The sequence below is a fragment of the Kogia breviceps genome, chromosome 5, assembly GCF_026419965.1.
Source record: "Kogia breviceps isolate mKogBre1 chromosome 5, mKogBre1 haplotype 1, whole genome shotgun sequence".
NCBI classification, from domain to species: Eukaryota; Metazoa; Chordata; class Mammalia; order Artiodactyla; family Physeteridae; genus Kogia; species Kogia breviceps.
This window is the reverse complement of record NC_081314.1, coordinates 140,279,688-140,300,603: the sequence shown is the minus strand read 5'-3', so window position 1 is coordinate 140,300,603 and position 20,916 is coordinate 140,279,688. Positions and strand designations below refer to the sequence as shown.

The 20,916-nt window shown below is 38.9% G+C and overlaps 1 protein-coding gene across 3 annotated transcripts in view; it reads left to right on the top strand.

The window, feature by feature from the left end:
• SETD4 (SET domain containing 4) overlaps nt 1–20,916 on the top strand; it is a 580,992-nt gene that overhangs the window by 472,213 nt on the left and 87,863 nt on the right. The window lies entirely within an intron of this gene.

Genomic DNA, 20,916 nt, shown 5'->3' with positions numbered 1-20,916 from the left:
GTCAAGGCTGGGGAGCCTGTGTTGCTTTGTATTTGTCAAAGCAGCAAACTGTTGAATGATGATCATTCAATGACCACAAAATGCATCTGGGGAATTGGTGCTGTCAGATTTGGATATTAGTCTTTGGTGGTCTAACTGTAGTAATTAATACATAATGATAATGCAAAGGCTAATGAACTTAGCAACGCAATGGCTATTAATATGGTTTAGGCATATCATTACTGGCTTACTGCCCTCAGTAAAAAAGTATTCCTTAAAGTCAGGCTCCCTTCGTGATACTAGCTAACACAATGAGTTAACTTTTCTAGTTGGATTCCCTGCCTTGCGTTTAGTAATCTCTAATCACATGTAACAGCTACATGCTGCTATCTAATCCCGTTTTATAACTTCTGAATAATTATCACAAATATAGTAAGTGTTCCCAGTAGACTAGATGCCATGCCCAATATCGGACAGGAGAAAATGAAATAAAAATAGTGGTTTAGAACTCAAATATAGCAACTACTGTGGGGTAGGAGCAAGTGGAAATCCATGCAATGTTAATACGCTAGTCATAATAATAGACGATTCACTGATAAGCCTCCATAGTAAAGAAGTGTAGGTCTTCCTAATGGTGCCCTCATAAATATCTTTTCGTTTATTTAATTTCTACCTTTAACTAGGACCCAGTAGAAGTTTCACAACATATTAGGAGACTATTGCCTTACACTGTGACTTTTTCTGATTCAGGAGTGGGGTAGAGGGCTGATTTGTGTTACCCACAGTGGCTACGCGGTGCGTCTTGTAACGACCGGTGACATGTTGGGGAATTCTTCAGGCTCTGCCCATCAGTTTCCCACTTGTCACCTATGTTTTGCATTCCTCGGTTTCTCCTTTGCAATGTCGTCTCTTTACCTCCTGCTTTTCAGTCCTCTCCACTCTTCCCTTGTCCTGTGACCCAATCTAGGTACTTCTCTAAGTGGGGGACATGTGATTTCGGTAGAGTTTTCGTTGTCTATCTCTTCTATTTAGGTGTTAGTAAAAAATCACTTGTCAAATAAGGGTTTCTGTGAAAATCTTAGGTAGCATGACAAATTCAGTATTTAAGTATGTTGACCTAATTGTGAAAGGAAAGAGAAATAGCAGAGTGGGCTCATTAGGTTATTAACAGAAAGCAGCTATCACATAATGGGTATGTAATGGAACCATTTAATAAAAATAGGTACAAAAAAACGAGTGTAATTAGATGAAAAGGTCATAGATATCATCAATTTAGATGGAGGTGATATGAGAAATAGGACTTAAAACTTCCAGGAAACTATCTCCTGGAGATTATTTGAACCACAAAAAGGTGGTTTGCATTTCCAGCTTAATAGCCAGAAGCACAATATGCCATCTGCGGCATGGTGGAGAGGGCTCTGCAGGGCATCCCTAACTGGAAGGGCTGAGGAATAGGTCTCATGCATTACCTGATGCTAGAAAAGTGTAGCTGCCTGAACTTTCACTCTGTGAAAGGGACTAATCTGCTCCTTGACTAGTATCCATGAGTTTCTTTACAGGATAATTACGGTCAATTTTTCCAAAGGAAAAATGACCAACTTTTCTATTACTTAAGAAAAAAATAGTAACTTACATTAGGATTTATCAGATTTTACCTCTAAGACATATGAGTTTTGCCTCATGACACTGTTTCCTAGTATGTCTTCACATGGGACATTCAACCTCCTTTGTTTTCTTCTCTCTTTGTCTGTTAAACCAATCTGCATGTAAGGTGACTTAAAGGCTGCTTCTTTTTGAAAGAAAAAGAAGATGTTGCCTGACCTTCACAGGCAACATCTTTGGTTCCTGCTCTTGCTATTAAGGATGTGCCTTGTCTCTCTTGAGTCTGTAGGCAACAGAGTGTGAGGTTCCTCTCACTCATTTTTGTAGTCTTCTACTTCTTCACCTCTCTTGTGCCTGGAGGTGTGCTTGGCTCCTGGCGTGCATGCAATAGATATTTATGAATGAAATAATAAAAGAAAGAAGAATGGAGTTGTCTCACAGAGAGTTGGCAAGAAGTGTGTGCGTAACAATTGTTCCCTGTGGTGGCAGAAAGAGAACCTGCCTTAAAGACCAGATCAGCACCTCTGTCTTCAGCACCTCTGTCTTTAAGGATGAACAAGTTCATTAATTTATTCATTCTCCAGGGGTGTCTCCAAAGCTGTGTCCATCTCCAACATAAGGTTAACATAAATTACAGCTTATTGCAGACGTATTTGTACTAAAAAATATTTGTTGCTTACCTGAAATTCAAATTTAACTGGTTGCCCTATATTTTTATTTGCCAATAATAAACCCACACTCCTTCATGGCATTTGGACTCAGTTATCACACAAGGAGATGAGAGGTGGAGACGTGTTTCCCTGGGACCTGAAGAGTGTTAGTTACTACAGCAGATGTTCTAATGTCACAAGATGTCCTTGCCAATGCTTTTGTTTTCTTTGGATACATACCCAGGAGGGGTGTTGCTGGATCACGCAGTACTTCTATTTTTAATTTTTCAAGGAATCTCCATACTGTTTTCCTTAGTGGCTGCACCAATTTATTATACATTCCCACCAACAACGTAGAGGTCTTCCCTTCTCCCCACATCTTTGACAACACTTGTTATTTGTTATCTTTTTGATGATAGCCATTCTGACAGGTGTGAGGTGTTATCTCACTGTGGTTTTGATTTGCATTTCCCTGATGATGAGTGATGTTGAGCATCTTTTCATGTGCCTGTTGGCCATCTGTATGTCTTCTTTGGAAAAGTGTCTATTTAGATCCTCTGCCCATTTTTTAATCAGTTGTTTGGTTTTTATGATGTTCATTTATATGAGTTCTTTGTATATTTTGGATATTAACAACTTATTAGATATATCACTTACAAATATCTTCTCCCATTCAGTAAGTGGCCTTTCTGCTTTGTTGATAGCTTCCTTCACTGTGCAAAGCTTTTTAGTTTGATGTAGTCCCATGTGTTTGTTTTTGCTTTTGCTTCCCTTGCCTAAAGAGACAGATCCAAAATTTCTTTTAGAAAGACCAAGGTCAAAGAGCATATAACCTATGTTTTCTTATAGAAGTTTTATGGTTTCAGATCTTACATTTAAGTCTTTAATTCATTTTGAGTTTATTTTTGTATATGGTGTGAGAGAGTAGTCCTGTTTGATTCTTTTGCATGTAGCTGTCCAGTTTTCTCAACACCATCTGTTGAAGAGGCTATCTTTTCCCCATTGTATATTCTTGTCTCCTTTGTCATAGATTAATTTCCCATATAAGTGTGGGTTCCTTTCTGGGATCTCTATTCTGTTCCATCGATCTATATGTCTGTTTTTGTGCCAGGGCCCTATTGTTTTGATGACTGAAGGTTGGTAGTAAAACTTGAAATCAGGACGTGTGATACCTCCAGGTTTGTTCTTCCTTCTCAAGATTGTTTTGGCTACTCCGGGTCTTCTGTGTGAATTATTTGTTCAGTTCTCTGGAAAATGTCACTGGTATTTTGATAGGAATTGCCTCGAATGTGTAGGTTGGTGGTCATTTTCACAATATTAATTCTTCCAATCCAGGAGCACAGTAGCTTCCCATCTGTTTATGTCATCTTCAATTTCTTTTATCAGTGTCTTATAGTTTTCCAAGTACAGGTCTTTTACCTCCTTAGTTAGATTTATTCTTAGGTATTTTATTCTTTTTTTATGTGATGGTAAATAGTATTGTTTTCTTAATTTCTCTTTCTGATAGTTCACTATAAATGTTTAAAAATGAAACAAATTTATGAATATTAATTTTGTATCCTGCAACTTTGCTGAATTCATTGATGAGCTCTAGTAGTTTTTTGGTGGTATCTTTAGGATTTTCTATTTATAGTATCATGTCATCTGCAAACAGTGATACTTTTACTTCTCTCTGTCCAATTTAGATTCCTTTTATTTCTTTTTCTTGTCTGTTTGCTGTGGCTAGGACTTCCAATACTATGTTGAATACACATACAAAAAAGAGAAATGAATCTAAATATAACACTAAAGACAGTCATCAGATAACAAAGGAAGAGAACAAAAGAAGAAAGGAAGTAAAAAGAGCTACAAAAACAACCACAAAACAATAAACAAAATGGCAATAAGTACATACCTATCAATAATTACTTTAAATATAAATGGACTAAGTGCTCCAATCAAAAGGTATATAGAATAGATAGCTAGTGGGAAGCAGCCGCATAGCACAGGGAGATCAGCTCAGTGGTTTGTGACCACCTAGAGGGGTGGGATAGGGAGGGTGGAAGGGAGGGAGACGCAAGAGGGAGGAGATATGGGAACATGCATATATGTATAACTGATTCACTTTGTTGTAAAGCAGAAACTAACACCTAGAGGGGTGGGATAGGGAGGGTGGGAGGGAGGGAGATGCAAGAGGGAAGAGATATGGGAACATACGTATATGTATAACTGATTCATTTTGTTGTAAAGCAGAAACTAACACACCATCATAAAGCAATTATACTCCAATAAAGATGTTAAAACAAACAAACAAACAAACAAGGCTTCCCTGGTGGCGCAGTGGTTGAGAATCTGCCTGCTAATGCAGCGGACATGGGTTCGAGCCCTGGTCTGGGAAGATCCCACATGCCGCGGAGCAACTAGGCCCGTGAGCCACAACTACTGAGCCTGCGCGTCTGGAGCCCATGCTCCGCAACAAGAGAGGCCGTGATAGTGAGAGGCCCGTGCACTGTGATGAAGAGTGGCCCCTGCTTGCCACAACTAGAGAAAGCCCTAGCACAGAAATGAAGACCCAACACAGCAAAAATAAATAAATTAATTAATAAACTCCTACCCCCAACATCTTCTTTAAAAAAATAAACAAACAAACAAACAAAACCAAATTTCTAAAAACTGTGGCTAAAAATGCAAATTAAATAAGCAGAAGTGCAAAAATAATGTTATCATACATAATTGTTAGTTCATTTTGTATAATAATGTCCTGCTCACTTAAATATGAATATTCCCTAGAAAAATAAAAGTAAAATTCTTATCAGCTATTAAAAAAAAAGATATAGAGAGAGTAGCTAAATGGATTAAAAAAAAGACTCATATATATGCTGCCTACAAGAGACTCACTCAGATCTAAAGACACACTCAGACTGAAAGTGAGGGGATGGAAAAAAATATTCCATGCAAATGGAAGTCAAAAGTAAGTTGTGGTAACAATACTTATATCACACAAAATAGACTTTAAAACTAAGACTGTTATAAGACAAAGATGGATATTACATAATGATCAAGGGATCAATCCAAGAAGAGGATATAAGAATAGCATATACATGCACACACACACATACACACACACACACACACACATATGAACCCACATAGCAGCACCTAAATACATAAAGCAAATATTAACAGACATAAAGGTAGAAAATGAGAGTAACACAATAATAGTAGTGGTCTTTAACCCCACTTACATCAACGGACAGATCATCCAGACAGAAAATCGGTAGGGAAACCCTAGCCTTAAATGACACATTATACCAAATGGGCTTAATAAATATATATAGAACATTCCATCCAGAAGCAGCAGACTACACACTTTTTTCAAGTACACATTAATAATTCTCCAGAACAGATCCCATGCTAGGCCACAAAACAAGACTTAGTAAATTTAAGAAATTTGAAATTTCACTTTAAGAAAATTGAAATAATATAAAGTATCTTTTCTGATCACAGTGCTATTAGACTAGAAATTAACAAGGAAAAAAAAACTGCAAAAAACCCCAAAACACATGGAGGCTAAACAATGTGGTACTAAACAACCAATGGGTCACTGAAGAAATAAAAGAAATCAAAAATACCTGAAGACAAATGAAAACACAATGAACTGAAATCTATGGGACGCAGAAAAAGCAGTTTTAAGAGGGAAGTTTATAGTGACACACACCTACCTCAGAAACATGAAAATTCTCTAATAAACAACTTAACTTTACAGCTAAAGAAACTAGAAAAAAAGGACAAACAAAATCCAAAGTTAGTAGAAGGAAAGAAATTACAAAGATCAGAACAGAAATAAGTGAAATAGAGACTAAAAAAAACAGTAGAAAAGTTCAAAGAAACTAAGAGCTGGTTCTTTGAAAAGATGAACAAAATTGTAAAACTTTAGCCAGACTCATCAAGAAAAAAGAGAAAGGGCCCAAATCAATAAAATCAGAAAAGAAAAAGAAGTTACAACAAACACCACAGAAATACAAAGGATCATAAGATATTATTATGAACAATTATATGCCAATCAAATGGACAACCTATAAGAAATGGACAAATTCCTAGAAATATACAATTTTCCAAGACTGAATCAGAAAGAAATAGAAAGTATGAACAGACCAGTTACCAGTAATGAAATTGAATCAGTAATACAAAAACTTCCAACAAACAAAAGCTCAGAAACAGATGGCTTCATGGGTGAATTCTACCAAACATTTAGAGAAGAGTTAATGCCTGTCCTTCTCAAACTAGTCCAAAAATTGCAAAGGAAAGAATGCTTCTGAACTCATTCTACAAGACCAGCATTTCCCTTATACCCAAACCAGGCAAATATCACAAAAAAAGAAAATTATAGGCCAATATCACTGATTAACATAGACTCAAATATCCTCAACAAAATATTAGCAAACCAAATTCGACAGTACATTAACAGGTTCATACACCATGATCAAATGAGATTTATCCCAGGGATTCAAGGATGTTTCGATATCTTCAAAGCAATCAATGTGATACACCATATTAGCAAATTGAAGAATAAAAATCATACAATCATCTTCATTGATGCAGAGAAAGTTTTTAACAAAATTCAACATCCAATTATGGTAAAAATTCCAGAAAATGGGTATAGAGGGAACTTACCTCAATACACTAAAAGCCTTATATGGTAAGCCCACAGCTAACATCATAATCAATGGTGAAAAGCTGATAGCATTTCCTGCAAGATTAGGATCAAGACAAGGATGCCCACTCTCAGCACTTTCATTCTTTGAAACTAAAATTATTTATAAACTATATTGACTCAGTTGGCTTATAGTCAACACAATGCAAATTATGTGACAATTTTGATTACACAGACATTTGAAAGGAAAGTAAAAAAGGATTAAATTTTATGGAATAAATATATAATATTTAATTATGTACATTTAAATTTTATTACTCTGATAAGAATGCTGACACACAAGCAGAACACTAATAATATTAATTATTGCCTAGTAATATTAATTACTATATCCTGCTGACATTTAGTCATATAAAAATCATTTATTTTGATATTATGAAGGTATAAGGATAAAATTTTATTTAACAGTTTGTTAATTTGATTTATAAGATGTAGATATTTAGATGTAAGCAAGGGAGCTCTCCAATCTTGCCCTGGGCCCCACAAATTTGTGGGAACCAACCTGCACGGAGAGGTTATCAGGAAGGTGAGGAATGCATCTGACAAATGCTGAACTGACTCAGCAGCAGCCCCTGGAAATAAGTAGTCCTTATTTTCCCATCACTTTCCCTGAGTAAGGTATCATGACACCTATGTTAGTTTCCTGGGCTGCCATAACAAAACACAACATACAGCATTGCTTAAACCACAGAAATTGATTGTCTCAGTTATGGTGATTAGAAATTTGAACTCAAGGTGGCCTCAGGTTTTTCCCTCCTGAGGCTGTGAGGGAGAATCTGCTCTGTGCCTCTCTCCCAGCTTCTAGTTGTTTGATGGCAATCTTTGGCTTGTAGAAGCATCACCTAGATCTCTGCCTTCATTTTTTAAAAAAAAATTTATTGGAGTATAGTTGATTTACAATGTTATGTTAGTTTCAGGTGTACAGCAAAGTGAGTCAGTTATACATACACAAATATCCCCTTTTTTTATAATTCTATTCCCATATAGGTCATTATAGAGTATTGAATAGAGTTCCCTGTGCTCTTCAGTAGGTTCATGTTAATTATCTATTCTATATATAGTAGTGTGTATATGTCAACCTCAGTCTCCCAATTTATCTGTCCCCTGCTTCCCCCCTGGTAATCACAAGTTTGTTTTCTACATCTGTGACTCAACTTCTGTTTTGTAAATAAGCTCATTTGTACCATTCCACATATGAGTGATATCATGTGATATTTGTCTTTCTCTGTCTGAATTACTTCACTCAGAATGACAATCACTAGATCCATCCATTTGGCTGCAAATGGCATTATTTTGTTCTTTTTTATGGCTGAGTAATAGTCCATTGTATATACGTACACCATCTTCTTTATCCATTCCTCCACTGATGGACACTTAGGTTGATTCCATGTCCTGGCTATTGTAAATAGTACTGCAATGAACACTGGGGTGCATGTATCCTTTCAAATTGTGGTTTTCTCCAGATATATGCCCAGGAGTGGGATTGCTGGGTCATATGGTAGTTCTATTTTTAGTTTTTTAAGGAAACTCCGTACTGTTCTCCATAGTGGCTGTATCAATTTACATTCCCACCAACAGTGCAAGAGGGTTCCCTTTTCTCCACATCCTCTCCAGCATTTATTGTTTATATAGATTTCATCCTTATGTGTGTCTGTCTCCAAATTTTCCCGGTTTTTAAAGACACCAGTCTTATTGGATTGAGGACCACCCTAACGACCCTATCTTAACTAATTACCTCTGCAATAATCTTATTTTCAAATAAGGTAACACTCTGAGGTGCTAGGACTTCAATATGTGAATTTTGGATGGGGGGATACAATTCAACCCATAGCAACACCCTGTCTTGTCCACTGGTTGAGCAGAACTTGAAATTGTGTTCTTGGACTTGGGGTGGGGGTTGATTATGGGGCTGAGGTTAGGATGAAGGTCAGGTATGGGAGGAGGCACTTCAATTTATATACTTGGTAATTGAAAAATAAAGTTTTATTTTGTTTTAATTGTTTGGTGGAAAGGAGTGATGGGATTGGTGGTTGGTCAGTACGTCCCTACATCCGAATATCCCTGGCATCCAAATGGCAGTTCTGCCTTACAATGTTGAAAGCTGGGCACACACTCTATTTGCCATCCTTGGGCAGAATCATAATTTTCTTTTAAGAGGAAGAGTTAGAGGAGAGGGAGATTTAAGTGAGTGCTAGGTTAAGTTAGGCTCGGTTAGTCTAATTTAATTGCACTAAGTTTAACATGAAACAAAAATAGTACATTCATTAAACAAGCCATTGTTACCCAGATAAGATAGATGAGAAAAAATTTAGAGATTTAGGAAGGTGTCAGAATCAATGCTGTTAACTATTCTATTAAATATTAAAAACATGCAAAGTGTTTAAAAACAGAAACCCAAAGTTAAAACATTTAGTTACTTGGCTTTTTGAAGATCCGACAGCGAATGGAAAATGCCTAAGATACAAGGGCAGGCAATGCCAACTTGGCCTTTGGTGAACCGTAAATAAATATTTCTGGAATGGAGATACACAGGCTAAACATCATAACTGCCTATGTTTGCAACCTGCGAATTTCATGGTATTTTTTTAACCTGTCAGGTAAGTATCATAGTTATGTTCTGGTCATCTTGCTTCTCTGACTAGACTGAGCCTTCATGGAGGAAAACAATTGCCTGTGACATTTGGATCATTAAGTCCATTTGAAAGTTGTTTCATGACTTCCATCGTTACCTGTAGATGGGCATAACACCTGAACAGCTAGCAAGGGCCTTCTTGAGATATTTTTTTGTAGGTGGTACTGGGGAGGTGAGTGATAAGTATTACACGGTCTATGGCAAAACTACCTGTGTAGCTGCAAAATGTACACCTTTTGGACAGCAGATTGTCTCCTCCCACAGGAAGATGGGCAAGCTCCTTGAGGATGAATTTCTTTCTTTTCATGGCAGTCACTTACTGCCAGCACTTAGAACAGAGTCCCGCAAGAGGTAAGAACTCAAAAGATTGATAGTTAATCTATCCACTTGCCAAATTGTCATGACAGGGTGGATTATCTTAACAGAAAGCAACGTAATTATTCATGTGTGAAAGCAGCATCTTCCAGAGTGTGCTGGGGCACTGGTGGCTGGTGGAAGGGAGGCTGTCTTAATATCTTCCCCCCTCAACATCATGCCTGGCTTCCAGCTCTCTGGGATCCCAACTTGGATTTCTGCTTGCTGCCAACTTGGATGGATGGAGCAAAGGGTTGGGCAGGTTTGCTTGTGGCCCTCTATAAAGGTCTGGGTTACCTAACCTTGAGATTCCTCAGCTGTGACACAAACTCACTCTGTTTGCAGCATCCACCTGGACCCCTCCTCGTCACCTCCGTGGGGTCTGAGGGACAAAGAGAGCTGAAGCGAATGTGACACGCTGCTTGCTGTGCTGTGAATCATTAAGTCCTTTGTCTCTGACGCAGGAGTCTCGTGACTTCTGCCAGCATCCATGAGATGTAGCAGACTCACCTGTTAGCTTCCAAGCAGGATCAAATCTCAGCCCCTTCACAGTTCTTGACAACACTCAATATACACTCAAAACATTTGCTCTGTTTTGCTTCTCTCACTAGAGGACAGGTGTTCGGAAGGAAAGGACCATGCTGTTTATTTTAGTCTCCAATCCTAGTACAGAATAGACACACAGTACATTCTTGATTTAACTGAACTGAACTGGCCTGGCTGGTCATTAGCACAGTTTCTGCTTCCTCAGTTAACTCAAACTCAGCAACACCTGAGGGTCAGCCAGTAGAAAGGGAGGATATAGGAAGTAGGCTGATGGAGAAGAAAAGAAAAAACCTAAACACCTTAATTCTTTTGCCATGTTTCACCTATGTATCCCTGTATAACAACTTATTTTCATGAAAAAAAATCCCTAAGTAATGTCCTCTTCAGAAACACATGGAAAAATGACCAGTGATCACTATACATGATAGAATCATTGTATTCCAGTGTGTGTGGGAATAGGACATATCCAGCAAAAAGGTCCCAGTAAAGGTCTAAAGGGGTCCTCCCTGTGCATGGCAGGGAGAATTCCATCCTTCCTCCCGTGAGCAGGGGAAGTGAGCCGTGATGGAGACGGAATGCAGGAGAGATTCTCCAGTGGAAGAGAGTTGGTCAAAGAGCTGCCTGGTGGCAGACCCCTTAATCCTGGGAAAGGGAATTTATGACACTCTGGATGCTGCTCCAGGATCTGAAGCAACTGCCCAAAGCAGTCAGGGGATTGAGGACAGCTGGGCATCACTAGGCAGGACCACAGGCTGTGTAGACCAAAGAGTGGCTGTGGTCATTCTCCCTGCCACAGTGCTAGCTCTGCATGGCTTTGATGCTGTCATCTTAGCTACCAGCCCCACAGCCCCAGAAGTACCTCTCCCACCTTACCCCTGGAACAAACTCCTATGCACCCCTCAGAGCCCAAGGCTCTTTGCAACAACTTGGTTGAATCTGTGGAGCTGTGCCCCTTGGCAGGAGGCAGAGTGTGCTATGTTTTCTTGGTTAATGTGCCTGTCAATTACCAAATATTGCTTGAGTGTGCTGGGCATTTGCATTTACTATGTTTTCTTAATTTCTGTATTCTTGATGCTTTGGCATCTGGGGTCTCACTGGCTGGAGTGGGACTGCCCCTTTCCAGCACTAGCTAATTCCTAGAGATGGCAATCAACTTGCCTGGGAGTGAAACTTTCATTTGCAAACCAACTGATCCAAAGCCCATACCTCCCAACCACCTCCATTTTTGAGCTCTGGGGCTTTTATACTCTGGCCCAATATTACCCTTCCCTAATCACTCCAGGTCTAAGTACCAGACAACTTGGGACAGTGCCTATAACCCAGATCCCACTGAAATTATTCAAACTAGCTAATCCTAAACCTGCTTAGCTTGCTTAAACTATCTTGCCCATTCCTTCCCATGAAAACCACAATAAAGGCTCTTTGCTCATGTTTTCCGCTTACACTTCTTTCTCCAGACTAACCCTGGTGCTTCCGCATGTGGCCCTGCATGGCATGGCATTCCCTCGCCTCTTGGGAACTATGGGGAACAAACTATCTTTTCCATACAGTCATTTCCTGATTCCTTCCCTTATGGTACCTGAATAATAACAAAACACACACTTTGAAACAGCATTACCTTGTGCACTGAATAGAAGATAAGCTTGTGTTAGGGCTCAAGGGAGAACTTTTCTTGTTCTTTGTTAAAATATATTTAGGACTTGGATAAGCATTCTTTGTTCGGCTTTCCAGTGAAAACATATATTAAAAAAATACAGGACAGAATTTCGTGAAGTTTTGCCCCTTCAGAGGAGAATGGTTGAAAGAATGATGAACCTTCCATACCTTGGAATACTACACACTGTTGGAGACCGAATCAGAGATATAGGAATTGACTTGGAGGGATTTTCCAGATTTCTTATTGAGAGAAAAGCAAAATGCAGAGAAGAGTTTACAATAGAATCTTCTTTTTGTAGACATCAAACAGTGACAGAAATGACCTATCTATATGCATATATGTCTGTGTGTTTGTGTACAATTATATAAGCATAAGGAAGAACACGGAAAGATGCAAGATATGTTGTTAATATAAATTAATCTGGGAAGTTGGGGTGATGTATTGGGAGTAGGGAGAACGGGGAGAGGAGAGAAGCCAAGGACAAAATTGGGGTGGGGGAAATGATTGCACTTAAAATCCCGTGTCTACATAATTTTGCTTAAACATTTACGTCAAGTTATATGTGTATGTTTACGTGTAAATATTGGGGTGGCCGAAAGGTTCGCTCAGGTTTTTCCATAACATCTTACATTTTTTAAGGTTCTATAATTTCATGACTCAGCTTTTTAGCGGAATTATATTCTATGACTCAAGACATTTTAATATCATTTTTCTGTGATTTAAGTTTAGATGGGGGAGAAGAGACATTTGCCCGCCATCCACCTGCTGAGCTCAGGTGAGCAGAATTGCTGGGTTGTGGTGTCCCACTGGCAGGTAGATGTGTGTAAACTTGAATCACCACCTCCCTATTCACATCTCTGATTTGTGGGACAAGGCGGATGGGATGAAGCAGCTGCCCGTGCGGAAGGAAGCCTGTCTCTCCAGATAGAAAGAAGCGATTCTGTGCCTCTGGTTACAGCCCACCACAGACTCACTAGCTCACTGCCCTGTGGTCACTTGGGTCAGACACAAGCAAGTTCTTTTCTCACAGTGCAGGGCCTCCTGCCCTGCAAACTTAGCCCCTTTGGCTGGGTGTTACTAAGCCATGAGTCTAAATATGGCACATGGCAGTTTGATGGAAATCATTTCCAGTAAAAGAGGATGTTTCCTCAGCAGTTTTCAAGCTGGCGCTGACTCAAGCATCCTCGAGGGAGCCCATTTAACTGGTCATTAGGGAGAGAGCAAAAAGGCATTGAGGAATTCTGTAACAAGATACGTATCCTGTGTGGAAGGCCTCCTGGGTCTCTCTGACCATTGGCTCCCTGTGCGTACTGCCGAGATTTTATTGATGCTGCTGAAAAGTCTTTTGCTGCTGCTAATCTGTTATTTGTGCACAGTTTTAAAGACACTGGTTCCAGCTTTGTGAAGAACAAGTCCAAAGGTGAAACATGGCATTCGAACAGTAATTCAATGTCTAGAGCCGATTAACAACCCCATCACTCCATCCTCAGAGGCAGAGAAGTGAATTGGAGCCTCGAAAGGATGGATGAATGTTTATGCTGAGTTTTACAGGCAAAATATTTACACTATTCTAAGGGCAACAAGTACACTTAATTACAAATCTAAATTTGGGAAAATCAGAATATAAACAAACCGAGAATTTCTGCACATGGGCTGTATAGTGCAAAAAAGTAGTTTAGTTGAGAGGCATTTGGGTTTGTCCGCTATGGAAACAAGTGATACTTAGAAGGGTAAGTAAAAGTGTCACAAATAATCAAGGATAATATTGTAGACTTACAGACGCAGCTGCTGAGGATGATAAAAAGACCAATTACCTGAATTCTAATACAGACTTCGGGATCTGGGATTATTCAACACCTATCCATGCTCTACTGTCAGATCTAGGGTTAAATTTTTTAAATGAATATTTAATATTCATTTAGAATATTTAGAGCCGGAAGTCTATTCCATTAAGGTTTGTTCCTGTTCCCAAGCATTCATTTCTTTCAACACTATTGATACAGATCTTTAGGGAAGCATCTCAAATGATTTGAATGGCAAGAATGAGAAAATATATTTAAAAAAATGGAAGATATGCTTAAAATGTATTATTTTAAAGGATCAGAACAAAACCATAGTTACCTAACCAAGAACCATATGACTAACCACAGCTGCATGGTTAGCAAATTTGTGAATGTGTTGAGTCAAGGAATTCGTCTTGGGCATAAACTAAGGGGTCAGAATGTTTTACTTATTTCATTTTTAAGTGTAGAAATTTCTTCCTAGGAGATAGGAATGTGTAAAATTTGGTAATGTGGGCTTATTTTTTTTTAAAGAGTCATTTGAAACGGTTCTCCTTAAAAACAGAACTATTTTTAGGTGCAACCAATTGCTGTTGGCAATGAAAGTGTTGATGTGCTCATCTTTGGACCCGTTGTTCTTTTCACACTTTAGTCTTTGGACTCAGTTGCTGTCTTAAAGGGATGGATCTTTAACCTTAGGCGAACTCTTGATGCCTCTCCCATAGGAGGTCAAGGTCAGGCCTCCTTGTAATTAGTACTTTCTGTGCATGGTCATGTAGCCCCTAGAGATGTGGGACCTATGAGAAGATTTGCATGGTCCAGGAAGGAAAGGTTGGTGAATCCACCTTATCCAAAGGGAGTTCAGCTCTAGAGACCAAGCTGGGGGGACCTCTTTGGAATTCCCATGAATCCACTCTCCATAGCCTCGGCAGGGTCACTTGCTGGGCCTGGGTTGTGGGAACTGGCTTCTTCTTTGGCAGTGATGGTCCTGGGTGTAGCATTCTATGGAGCCATATAAAGTGATTCCTATGGACAAGTGGTGAGGCTGGCAGGAAACAGATACAACAAAAAGAGACCAGACTGATTCCATTGGTTAGAGTAAGCAGTAAAGTAGGGAATAGCAGGATTCTGTTATTTTATGCCAGTAAAAGCCTTGCCTTGGTGATTGGCACATCTATTATAAATGTGGTAAGTTTAGTCTATTGTCTGACTTTTGAACTCTTGACTCAGATATCCTCTCTGGGTTGTGTTGTGAGCCTTTCCATTTCTATCTTGAACATAGAGATATCTGATCCTAGCACCTGACAAGAAAAAATACAAAGCAATCATTTGCTAGAATGAATACTAATATATAAGATATGATATAATACGGATACACTCTTTTATTTTTTATTTTGTTAACATCTTTATTGGAGTATAATTGCTTTACAATGGTGTGTTAGTTTCTACTATAAAACAAAGTGAATCAGCTATACATATACATATGTCCCCATATCTCCTCCCTCTTGCATCTCCCTCCCACCCTCCCTATCCCACCCCTCTAGGTGGACACAGAGCACCGAGCTGATCTCCCTGTGCTATGTGGCTGCTTCCCACTAGCTATCTGTTTTACATTTGGTAGTGTATATATGTCCATGCCACTCTCTCACTTCGTCCCAGCTTACCCTTCCCCCTCCCTGTGTCCTCAAGTCCATTCTCTGTGTGTGCATCTTTACTCCTGTCATGCCCCTAAGTTCTTCAGAACCTTTTTTTTTTTTAAAGATTCCATATATATGTGTTAGCATACAGTATTTGTTTTTCTCTTTCTGACTTACTTCACTCTGTATGACAGTCTCTAGGTCCATCCACCTCACTACAAATAACTCAGTTTCATTTCTTTTTATGGCTGAGTAATATTCCATTGTATATATATGTGCCACATCTTCTTTATCCACTTATCTGTTGATGGACACCTAGGATGCTTCCATGTCCTGGCTATTATATGTAGAGCTGCAATGAACATTGTGGTATATGACTCTTTTTGAATTATGGTTTTCTCAGGGTATATGCCCAGTAGTGGGATTGCTGGGTCGTATGGTAGTTCTATTTTTAGTTTTTTGAGGAACCTCCATACTGTTCTCCATAGTGGCTGTATCAATTTACATTCCCACCAACAGTGCAAGAGGGTTCCCTTTTCTCCACACCCTCTCCAGCATTGATTGTTTGTAGATTTTTTGATGATGGCCATTCTGACCTGTGTGAGGTGATACCTCATTGTAGTTTTGATTTGCATTTCTCTAATGATTAGTGATGTTGAGCATCCTTTCATATGTTTGTTGGCGATCTGTATATCTTCTTTGGAGAAATGTCTATTTAGGTCTTCTGCCCATTTTTTTGCTGGGTTATTTGGTTTTTGTTTTTTTTTCACATTGAGCTGCATGATCTGCTTGTATATTTTGGAGATTAATCCTTTGTCAAGTTGCTTTATTTGCAAATTTTTTCACCCATTCTGAGGGTTGTCTTTTCATCTTGTTTATGGTTTCCTTTGCTGTGCAAAATCTTTTAATTTTCATTAGGTCCCATTTGTTTATTTTTGTTTTTATTTCCATTTCTCTAGGAGGTGGGTCAAAAAGGATCTTGCTGTGATTTATGTCGTGGAGTGTTCTGCCTATGTTTTCTCCTAAGAATTTGATAATGTCTGGCCTTACATTTAGGTCTTTAATCCATTTTGAGTTTATTTTTGTGTATGGTTTTAGAGAGTGTTCTACTTTCATTCTTTTACATGTAGCTGTCCAGTTTTCCCAGCACCACTTATTGAAGAGGCTGTCTTTTCTCCACTGTATATTCTTGCCTCATTTATCAAAGGATATACTCATGTTTAAACTATTGATAACAGCACATCTTATAAACCACCGACCCTTCTATAAGTCAGAATGCATTAGAGTCTTTAGTGTTTTTTGAGTAAAATGCTCAAAAATCCAAGATCTTCTTATTTTTCTATTAACAGCACTCCCTCTTTGTTGATAACAGTGTTCCATGTTAGCTGCAGGAGATATTGAAGAAGGGTGCGCACAGTCATTTAGAGGAAGCAATGGAATCACCTGAAAGAGGAGGAGGAATTCTCAGTCCTATAAAGGCCAGCTCCTAGGAGAGATGTTGGCAGGAGCTTCCCAGAAAGTGCAGGATTTGGAACCATCCAGGCTTCCTGAAGAAGATCTTCAAGTCATTTCATTCTCCCTGCCTCAGTGACCAGCCTTTCAGGGCTCTTATTAAGATTAGCAGTACCATATAGAAAGCCACCTGCGCTCACAGGAAGCTACAGAATATTCCAGTTGGGGCGGGAGACAGCTGTGATCAGGAAATGTTTCTAGTACATTCACTTTGGTGTCTCATCAGAAAGGCCCCAAATCTCCAGTCTCTAATAATTTGTTACGATTTTTCTTCCTATTCATACCCATTTTTGTATTTACAATTAGGTTTTTTTTTTTTTTTTTTAAGAGAGTTCCCCAAATTGTATAAGTTTCAGGCCACACAAAGCCTGGATTCACCCTACCCTCCTCCACCACATTCTGGCTATCGAAACTTCGGTAAATTAAGCTCTCCAGCCTAAGTTTCCTCATCAGTGCAATGAGGCTAATATCAGTACCTACTTGTTAGGTCTTTAGGGGATCTGATTAAATGAATTAATAGGTATAAAACCACTTACAGAAGTGCCAGGTACATGGTAATGCTAAGTTAAGAGCTTGTTAAATAAAAATAAACAAAAGATACGTGATAGTTTTAGGTAGTTTAGGTTTTAGGATAGTCCAGACTAGGATTCTAGCTGTGACCCCTACTCTTTGAGTCTCAGTTTTCTCATCGAGAAAGTGGGGATGTTGTGATTTTCAAGCTCTTAAAATTCCATGCACCTGGTAAATAATATTGTTTGGCTCACTCTCAGGCTACTTCTTGTAGCTCCCAAGTTAGCTGCTCTCTGTCTGTCCAGAGTGGAAAGTTTTAGCACAAATAAATATGGTACAAAATCATCACATTCTGCATTTCAAAGCAAAATCTGAATTTGATAAAAAGTATCCATATTTGTGTCTTAACATTTTTAACATGAATTACAGAGGATTGGCTATATTTTGTTCTTCTTTCTTACTGACCATTAACTTGGTTTGGAGTTAATTTTTTTAAATATTTGGCTTGTTAATGGAATGTTTATGTATGTCTATATGTGGATCTATACAATGTACAAACATACAATTATTTCATTTATAATCAAGCCGAATATATGCACATGTAATCTCTTTCTCTCTCTGGCACACAAATGTGTGTATTTTATGGACTTCTGACTAATTTGGACATCTCAAAGTGCTGGGACTGGCTTGGATGTCATATTTTGTTTTCTGTGAAAATGGCATCCATTTTAAAAAAATTTCCAAAGTTGAGAGAGAATTCTTCTAATGATCACTTGTTTAAGGTCCTGCTTCCAAGTTCCAACGCTATCGTTGGAGCATGGAAGTGCCGTTTCCTGAGGCTATTCCCCTGTGCCTAGGGTGCCCACATGGACGTACGTGATATTTCAGGGGAAGCAATTGACAGGCAGCTGTGAGAGCTGCTCCAATGTCAAACACATCCCACGTGTCATGCTTTAGCACCACCTACATTTCTGCCCTTCAAACCGCTAATGGTTCTTTAATATATCAGGTAAGGATGCCAATAAATCGGCTTGATGGTTGTTTAAATTGTATTTTAAAAGCAAAGAGCATGAAAGATTCGACAGCCAAGTTTTCAGTTTCATGATTGATGACAAATTTGTGTAGTTACAAAGCCTGGAATCTCTTTATAGAACAAAAACCAGTAATGCTATTCAACAGCAACAGCATGTTCCCTGTAGAGAATATACAGAGATAGAATAGCAAAATTCTTTACTGAAATTTATAAGTGCAGAGTGTAAAACGATAGGCTATTAGTCTACGAATCAGCACGCATGACTTTGATTAACGTGCATTTATGTGGGTCTTGGTACTCTGATCTGAAAAATCGCCACCTTAAATGGTGTTGTGGTATTGATGATGATTTTTTACCGTTTGCCAGTCAGAGGAGGGTTACAGGTGGAAGGCAGGAATAGTCATGGCATTGAAGATGGAGAAATTGAGAATTTCTGGAAATGATTTAAGTCCACTTCTTACAAACGAAGCAAAGGCGACCCCAATAACTCCCACGTGTAGGGCTTTATAGAGTCAACAACCTTTCCGCCCTATTTGATTCATGAACAAAAGCGCTGGGAGAGTCTTTACTCTCCTTCTTCCAGGTCACACATCTGAGGTTCTGAAAAATACCAGTGTTGGAGCTAAAACCCACATCTAAGTCTTTAGACTCCAAATCTGGTGATCTTTGCTCTAAGCTGCTGCAGATGTCATGGGATGCCCAAGAAGTGATTTCAACCTCTGCCATATTGTTGACATCTTTCATCATCTGTCTTTGGAGAACCGTAGACATTTACCGTCTTTCGATGCTTTGCAAATCTGAATATCTTATGCAGGGCAATTGCCAAGTGATGAATATCTTCCTTACCTACAATACATTATATTACAGTCTTGATGTAATGAAATGCTCGTGGACTGTATCCTATATGTCTAGTAGAGAACAGATGACGGTTATAAACAATTATCCATTTGGACTTGTACCAGGAGCTCCCAGGTGGTGTGCTTATGGCGATGTTCTGATCGAGTGAAATTCCCCCGCGTTCCCTGGAACTTTGCCAGCCAGGGTCCAAGTAGCTTGTGGAGCCAACTAGAGGGACTGATGGAGAGAGGGGCATGGTGAGACTCCCAAATGGTGCTTGGGGGAAAGGGAGATTGAAGAACACAGCATTCAAAGAGATTGAAAAACTTCAAGGACATTTTACAATGCATTAGGGTGTGAGGCATCTGGCTATGTGCATAAGTTATTTTATTCTACTTTCATTTGTGTATATTAATGTTAATTATTAAACATGAATTGAGGGCTTCCCTGGTGGCACAGTGGTTAAGAATCCGCCTGCCAATCAGGGGACATGGGTTCGAGCCCTGAGCCAGGAAGATCCCACATGCTGCAGAACAACTAAGCCCATGAGCCACAACTACTGAGCCCACGTGCCACAACTATTGAAGCCCGTGCATCTAGAGCCTGTGCTCCGCAACAAGAGAAGCCACTACAATGAGAAGCCTGTGTACCGCAACAAAAAGTAGCCCCCGCTCGCCACAACTAAAGAAAGCCCATGTGCAACAAGGAAGACCCAATGCAGCCAAAAATGAATAAATAAATAAATTTATTTTAAAAATAAATAAATAAAATAAAGTATTAAAAAAAAAAAACACCCCAAAACAAAAAAACCATGAATTGAGATCTGTAAATGAGAACTGGAAAATCCAGTCTTGTTTGCACATCTGCTATTACATAACTTTGCTAACATGTACATGTAAGTGCAGGGGGGAAGCTAACATTTATTGAACACTTACTATACAATGGGTACTTTGTATACATTATCTCATTTAATCCTCATGACAACTCAATGAAATAGTTATTTTTATGGCATCTCACAGTGAAGAAGCTGAGTTCAAAGAGGTTAAGGAATATGCCAGGTAGATCATGGCAAAGCGGTCTTAAAAGAAAATTATCATAGTTATTGCATGTCCCCTGCCCCACGGTGGATTGAGAGGGAGGTTGCATTTCCTGACGGGCTCATCCTTAATCAACGGTTTTAGAGAAATGGCAATTTAGGGAAACGTATAAGTTTGCATATAGATTAAGCCACGAGCATATCTTAAAATTGTTGAATTTCTAAAGCAGTGATTTCTATGGACATCAGTTCAAGTTGTTTTTTAGACAGGGGTTTTATACCCCTCAATAGTTCCTCAAATTCCATCCCCCCCATACAAAATAAGAAGTGACTTCTTGTACCTCAGAGTAAATTGTTTTTCACTCATTCTTATTTTTTAAAATATCATCTTATGAGAAAGTACACTGTTATTTAGTATAAAATATTAAAATCAGTTCATTTTGCCTTGGGTGACATT